Source organism: Amphibalanus amphitrite, unplaced genomic scaffold (assembly GCF_019059575.1).
Source record: "Amphibalanus amphitrite isolate SeventyFive unplaced genomic scaffold, NRLGWU_Aamphi_draft 000032F_arrow, whole genome shotgun sequence".
In the NCBI taxonomy this organism is placed as follows: domain Eukaryota; kingdom Metazoa; phylum Arthropoda; class Thecostraca; order Balanomorpha; family Balanidae; genus Amphibalanus; species Amphibalanus amphitrite.
The window spans coordinates 1,098,258-1,105,691 of NW_024881528.1; positions in this window are offsets into that span (position 1 = coordinate 1,098,258).

Here is a 7,434-nt window from a genome sequence, read left to right on the forward strand (position 1 = left end):
AGTGTGAGAGTCGAGAGATATGTTTTGATCAGGACATGTCCGAAATTCAAGTTGATGGGTGTTTTGCTTGACCATTTTTCTCCAATGTTGCAATCTTATTCTAATAAGAAAAATAAGATTTAAATAAGAAGCAAACGACAAACGACTTTCGAAAGCGGCAAAAGAACTGTAGTGTGAGAATTGAGTGTAGGAGCCTGCACGGTTCGTCGGAAGGTCATCTCAGGCTCAAAAGAAACGGTATATACCATTCGAAAGCTGACGGTGAGCTGAATCCAAAAATTTAATTTTTATCAAAATCGATCGATGACCTTTTTTGAAAATTGCGTTTTTGTAAAAACTTTATAATTTTTTATTCAACGGGCTGTCCCGGGCATTCTTGAAAACATAAACATGTTTTTTCGAGTTCCAGTGAATGCTGAACGCCAAAAGAACGATATTTAGCGAAGCAATATTTCCTAACATTAATATGCGTCTCCCACAGCCAACAATAAGGCGCAATCACACAGCTCAGTGTCACGATGGACCAAAGTCAGCCACACAGAAGCGTGAATTGACCCTTATCGTCTCGCAGACCCGGCGCTCTCGGCCCGCCTGACCAGCCACGGAAAGAACGTTCGGCTCTCGTTCTACTAAATAAATGTCATATTTGTCAGTTTAACTGTCCACATCGCTATTAAAGTTATTCAGGATACCTGTGAAGAAAATTCATTGTTCTGCTTGATTTACAACATGCTTTAATTTACATTTTTCTTATACATGTTTTGTTCCATCCAGCTGCGCTCAGTGCCCGCGCAGGGGAAGTGAGCGGGGTATCACTGTCAGAGGCTGTACTGGTGACAGCTGCTCGGCCGTGCGACCGGTCAAAGGTTACCCTGCCCACCCGGGCGCTACCCCCACTCCACCCGAGCTGAGGCCGGTGCAACCTCTGACATTTCAGCGCGGCCAATTTTCCTTATATGGGCATGATACCAGGCTCAATTGAGCAAAGTAGACATGAACAAATGCAAATTAATGCATGATGTGAAGATGACAGAGCAATGAATCTTCTGCTCATGTATCCTGAATAACTCAAGTACCGACTTGAATCGTTAAACTAACAAATATGACGCCCGTTTAGTAGAACGACAGCCGAACCTCCTTACCGTGGCCGGTCAGGCGGGCTGAGAGCGCCGGGTCTGCGAGTCGATAAGGGTCATTTCACGCTTCTGTGTGGCCGACTTTAGTCCATCGTGACACTGAGCTGTGTGATTGCGCCTTATTGTCGGCTGTGGGAGACGCATATCAATGTTAGGAAATATTGCTTCGCTAAATATTGTTCTTTTGGCTTTCAGCTTTCACTGGAACTCAAAAATACATGTTTATGTTTTCAAGAATGTCCGGGACAGCCCGTTGAATAAAAAATTATAAAGTTTTTACAAAAACACAATTTTCAAAAAAGGCCATCGATCGATTTTGATAAAAATTACATTTTTGGATTCAGCTCACCGTCAGCTTTCGAATGGTATATATCGTTTCTTTTGAGCCTGAGATGACCTTCCGACGAACCGTGCCTGTCGCCTCGGCGCCGCGGGGAGCGTCGGCTGGCCGCCGTCTGCCCCGTCCCCTCCGATGTGGACGGAGGGGCACATATGGCGTCGGAGCGGTCCCGGCGGCCGTTCGTCCCAGTTTCGGGGCCATGCCAGCTCGTCGGACGGCACGGAGGAGGAGTCGTGTCCAAGCCATGTGACTGGACGGTGGTGTGTGATGGCAATCGACAAATACAAGGCAATTTGGCGAAGACAACCTTTTAGAAGAGCATTACAAAAAAGAACCAGAGCCATTCTAAGCCAAAACATAAGCTTACAAGTCATTTAAGATCATCAACACGATATACAGAGTAATGCTGGTACGGCTCTCGCGAGATTAAGCGGTAGGTTTTGCACTTTTACATTTCCGGTTATATCTCAGAAACTAATCGATCTACGATGAAGCCATTTTACACGATCATGGCCGGCTTGTTACCCAACAAGTCGATCGCATCTTCAACACTTAAAAGCTTAAGACGACGAAGATATAGCCTGAAGTACACTAAATTTTCCAGGTGCAAAACCTAGCGCTAAAACCCGCGAGACCTGTACATTTTCAGCTAGACTGTCATTATACTTATACCTACTCGCAAATTGTCAAATCGGACCCGATCTATGGATCTTTGACCGGACCTCAGAGAAATGCATTTTCCAAATGTACCCAATACCCATTCATTTTGACTGCATAACAGAGACGTGGCAAGACATAGCGATGTGAAGCTTATCTGCATCATTTACAGGCACAGCTACCAATAAGCCGTTACACACCGTAAGGTGTCCTCAATTTTGAGCGTCACCCGCCATTGCCAACGAGCTCTATCGGCTTCAGCTATCAGCCAAGCCGTTTGTCTGATGGCGCTGGGTCCATTGGCTTCGCCCGTCAGCCGGAGCCGTTTCTTCTGCCGCAAAATCCTTGGGGGGGGGGGAGGAGGCCTGGTGAAATCGGAGCTTTGGGATCCTTTCGGGGCGTCTTGCAGAAAAGACCGAAGCCACACAGGCCGTGAACGCTCCGCGCACACGATTCCCGTCCCGTTACGGCATGTTCTGCAACAGGCGCACGGCAGCTTCTGCCGGCCGAGAGCGGCGCAGCCGGCGGCGGACGGCTCGATAATGTCACCGGTCTGGGTACTTGAACAGCAACGGGCCACCGTGTTCGATCTCAGACTCGACCTGTCCCGGCACCTGCAACGTCCAGCCGCACTCCTGCCGCGCCGCGATGGTTCTCCTGTCGCTGTGTCTGCTGCTGTCGGCAGTGCTGGCGCTGGGTACGGCGCTCTACTATGTTTCCTGTATTACGGGGGCGCACCTGTTACAGTGCCGCATTTTCGAGCCGTCCGCTGCCGATTGTTGGGGGCTCGGCCGGCAGAAGCTGCCGTGCGCCTGTTGCCATAGCTGCAGTAAAGGGCCGGGCGCCGTTTGTGGAGGCCCGTGGGGCGTTCACGGCAGGTGTGGCCTCGGCCTGCGCTGCAAGACGCCTCTAAGGAACCCCAGAGCGCCGATTTATCTAGCCCTCGACCCCCATGAGGCCGGATCTGCGTCAGAATCGGCGGCCCCGGCTGATGGGTAGGTAAAGCCAGCATATTTGGCAATGAGTAGCACCGCCCATTCAATGAGTAAGTTGCAAAAGCACGGTTTATGTAGTGTCTCCCTATTGTTTGCTGGATCTCTCCTGCCACCGTACCTAATTGTATCGGCTTTTGCCATCACCCCGCTGTGGGTGTCCAATGAATTTCCTGAAGCCAGGAAAGGTCCCTAATTTAGAGCTATCCCAAACAAATGCACTCTTTTACTTTTTTGTGTTTATTTTGCATGAGTACGAGAAGTGAGGCGGTCCGGCGGATTTCATACAGTACAGGCATGTGTTGTCTTGGCTCATATCTATTGCTGCATCGATGAGGCTCACAGGCCTACCGGCTCCTGTAGAGGTTAGCGGCGACCTCTGTCCGCCAGCTACGGCAGCGCCACCTAATGCGCCCGAGGTCTGTACGGCGAGTCGAGTGTTTCCAGTCAGATCGCACAGGATCGGTACTCGGGACACTCAGCCTAGCAGGGATACATAGAGGGCTCTGTGCTCTCCGTGCTCTGGCCTGCTCGTCAAACATGAATGCACTTGTTAGAGATAGAGTTCTTTGCGAAAGTCAATTTTCACGATAACCGTTTCTCTAATGTAGCAAGAAACGTTCGCCTTTACTGACCATTGTGAATCATTCAATGACACAAGGTGGAACAGACGTCGCGTTTGGTCCTTTACTAAATACCTGAGAGCTTTTTATGATGGAAACAAGCAAGAGCGTAAAAAATAATGGCGGAAATACTTCGGTCATTTTTAAGGTCAGGTCAAAGGTCAGGTTACCAGAGGTAATCAAAGATCAATTTTTGTCCATTTCAACAACTTTTAAAACTGCCAACGGCTAACTCGGGAACCAATAGAGCTACAGCGCCGTGGAAAAGCGCATTCGATATCCCTTTTACAGACCTTTCTGAGTACTGTTCTCATATTTGACCTCAGATCAACGGTTTAGTCCCCAGAGGGCACAAACTCTAAAAATAGCACTTTTCACGAAAAAATGTTTTTCGGTAATAACTTTTGGCTCAAGAAAGCCACGCCACGACATTACTTTTGCCGGCATCGTGTTCCTCTCGTCGAGACGCGTCAAATAAGTTGTGAGTTGACCTTGAAAGGTTATTTTGAAAATTTGACCTCAGGTCAAGGTCATGACTGGACCGGAAAGGGTCATGTTGTATATCAGACGATCCATATCTTTGAGTTGGACACATCTGACGCGTTTTCACTGCTCTAGCACGTCTCTGTCAAGTCATGGTAAAAAAACTGCTGGTGACCTTTCATGACTCGAGATGACCTCAAGGGCACACAAAGGGGTCACAGGTGAAATTTTCCAATTCAGTGTGTCATGTTTAATATGAACAGATGTTTGAGAAGGTTTAGAACGACATCCGTCCAAACGAGGAGCAATTTAATTTTCTCCCATTGACTTATAATGGAGAGGTCGCAAAATTTACCTAACCTTAGGTCAGACATATCGAGAATCCGAGTGTAGCTACAGCGAGTCTTTGAACTTTTTCTGAGGTAAGGTCATTTGACGTGACCTGGTGATCTGACCTTGAACGACCCGGGTCTGAAATTCTCACATGTGCGGAAAAGATGTATGAACAGGTTAACAAAAACGTAATGCCAATTGCCAATTGAGATATTCGCGAAAAACCTGGGGGGGGGGGGGCGTGAAAACGTCCCCCCCCCCAGCACGGCGCGGATTAAATCTTGAAAACAGAACAGCTAAAATGAATGAGTATTGCCGCGCTGAAACCCTCTACCATGCAGATTGCAGATAGTTCGTTTACGTATAGGTATGCTGATTAGTAACTAAAACGCAACGCATACTTTAAACAGATGTTATCTAACAAAACCAGGTAAACAGAGGAAGTACACGTCTTTTTTTTTCTAACTAATCTACGAAATAGTCCGCCGCCCATGAACAGACGACCAGGAGTGTCCACCCACGGTCCCGCACGACCATAGAACCATACGTTAACACCAAAAACAAAAATATGCAAGTCGTGACACTCCCTGCTAAGAAAAGGAAAATAACAAAAAGAAGCGAAAAAACCTGTGCAGCCAAATACAGATGCAAGTAGTGTTATGAGTCATGCATACAAGGGGCGGAAAGAAATCAAAGCTAAAAATAGCTTTGACTAGACACTACGTTTTTTTTTGTTTTTTTTTTCTTCAGTACCTATACATTCATACCTTGGTTAGTTACACATTCGCACAGGGAGTTGGAACAATCACACAAGGACATGGGTATAAGCCGGGTCTTAACGGCAATTGTCAAGGCTATGCATATGACGACCTTGAAGCGAGCACCCCATGGGGCCACTGCCCTCTGTCAGTAAAACCTGCCGATAATCTGCCTCCTGGCCGCCGGCCGATGCGTCTGTGGGCGGCCGCAGGTCCGGCTCGGGGTACGATAACCACGTCTGGCGCGGTCGCCGCCCAGCCCCCAGTACCCCTCGGCCACTCCAAAACCGACGCTCGTTTGGCACAGGCCTGCGAGAGGCGGCGCCGGCGCCGGCGACCCGCCCATGGCCAAGGCCACGCCACGGAGGCGGGGCCGGGCGCGACCGGCCGTGCCGCGCAGTGCCTCCCATTCATGTCTGCAAAGATGGTATGGCGCCCATAGAGGAAGAGAATTTATAGGGCTGTTGGCGTCACCGGTTATGGCCTAAACTAATTATTTTCTTAAGTGGTTTGCACAAAGAAAATTTGATGTTATGGATGACTGATACGCAAAGTATTGGTTTCGATCGATTCATTTCATTATCAGTTTATACCCGAGTGTTACGGATTATCACAGAAAGTGATGTGGTGATGCCACACTGTTTGTAACGATCTGCTTTGATAATCTTATTGGGATGTAGGCAAGCAGGTATCTGTAGGTTTCCTCGATTGATAATAAAATGGGCTTTGAAAGTTATGAGCATTACTAGTTGTAAAACATCACGCAATAACTTATTTATGCTGGATCACTCTACTCGCCCACTTCTTTATCGATTGAGCAAACAAAAAGTGACCAATGTCGTCTTCATGGGGAATCAAGTTGCCGTTGTGAAATGGGCATGACCTACGTTCAAAATTGTAAGCAATATTGAAGTGAAAGAGGAATACCACTTATTTGAAGGTGTGGTTACTGGCTATGCTAACTCCTGGATGTTGCATAAGTAAGTCGCCAATGACCGTTCAAGATATAACTAGTTCTTATAAACAGGCGGTACGTTATACGGTCACCATAGCAGCACTCAGCTGCTTAATACTGAACAAGTGATCAAAAGAGCCATTACGGGTGCGTGCCATTTTGAGCCAATACGCATCACGTATGCAAAATGTCCCGTTTGTCATGTCAAATGCTAAATGTTATGCTTCACAAACATGTGTTGTTTTCGACAAAACCGTCAACCAGTACAGACGATCACTCGTTTTTTGTGATATCTTCTGCAAGGTTTTACAGCTCATGGGCTGCAGCTAAGACCATCCGGCATTCCGGCCACTGTCTACATGCTGAGTCGTCGCTACATCTACCTCGGCGTATGTGTCTGCTTCAGCGAGGGGTCGGGGTCGGTGTCGACTGTCGGGGGTCGGGGTCGACAGAGCGTTGGCCGATAGCGTGACCGGGCGGCCCACGGAGGGCGGCGGCCCGCTCCACAGGGAGGACACCTGTCGACTGTTCGTCCGTCCGTCCGTCCGTCGGTCGTCTGTCGGGCGGCGGCGGGTGCGGTCGGCTTCCACACGAGGTCACCCCACCTCCGTGCCACCCAGACGACAACTGCTGTCCTTCCCAGCAGGCCGCGAGCGTGTGCTAATCAGCCTGCCGTCGGGCTGCAGCTCGGGCCGAGCCGCAGCTCAAGCTGTAGCGAGGGGAGCTGTAGCTGTATCTAGGCGAACTGCAGCACCCGGCACCTAGCGAAGGTCCTAGTCATGGCAGTAATTGCAATACCACATTTCTTTATAAATACGCCGCCACCCATTAATAGGTGACCAGGAGTGTCCCCCTCCCCCTCGAACCGAGCGACAAACAGAAACATTACGTTTAACGCCACGAAACAAAACTGAAAACTTACCTACAGCCCGAAGAGCACATGAATCACAAATGCATCATACAAACAAATTGAAACAAATAAGCCATGTTCACTAGGCTCAGCCATCAAATTTGCGCAGTAGCGTGGCTATACCGAAGAACAACATAGATGACGCATACTTTGGACAGCTCACTTGCTGCATCACCCTTTCTGAAGTGAGAGCTTCCTATATGTACTACGAGCAGCACCTATAGCATCGTCATACAAATTCCGATGC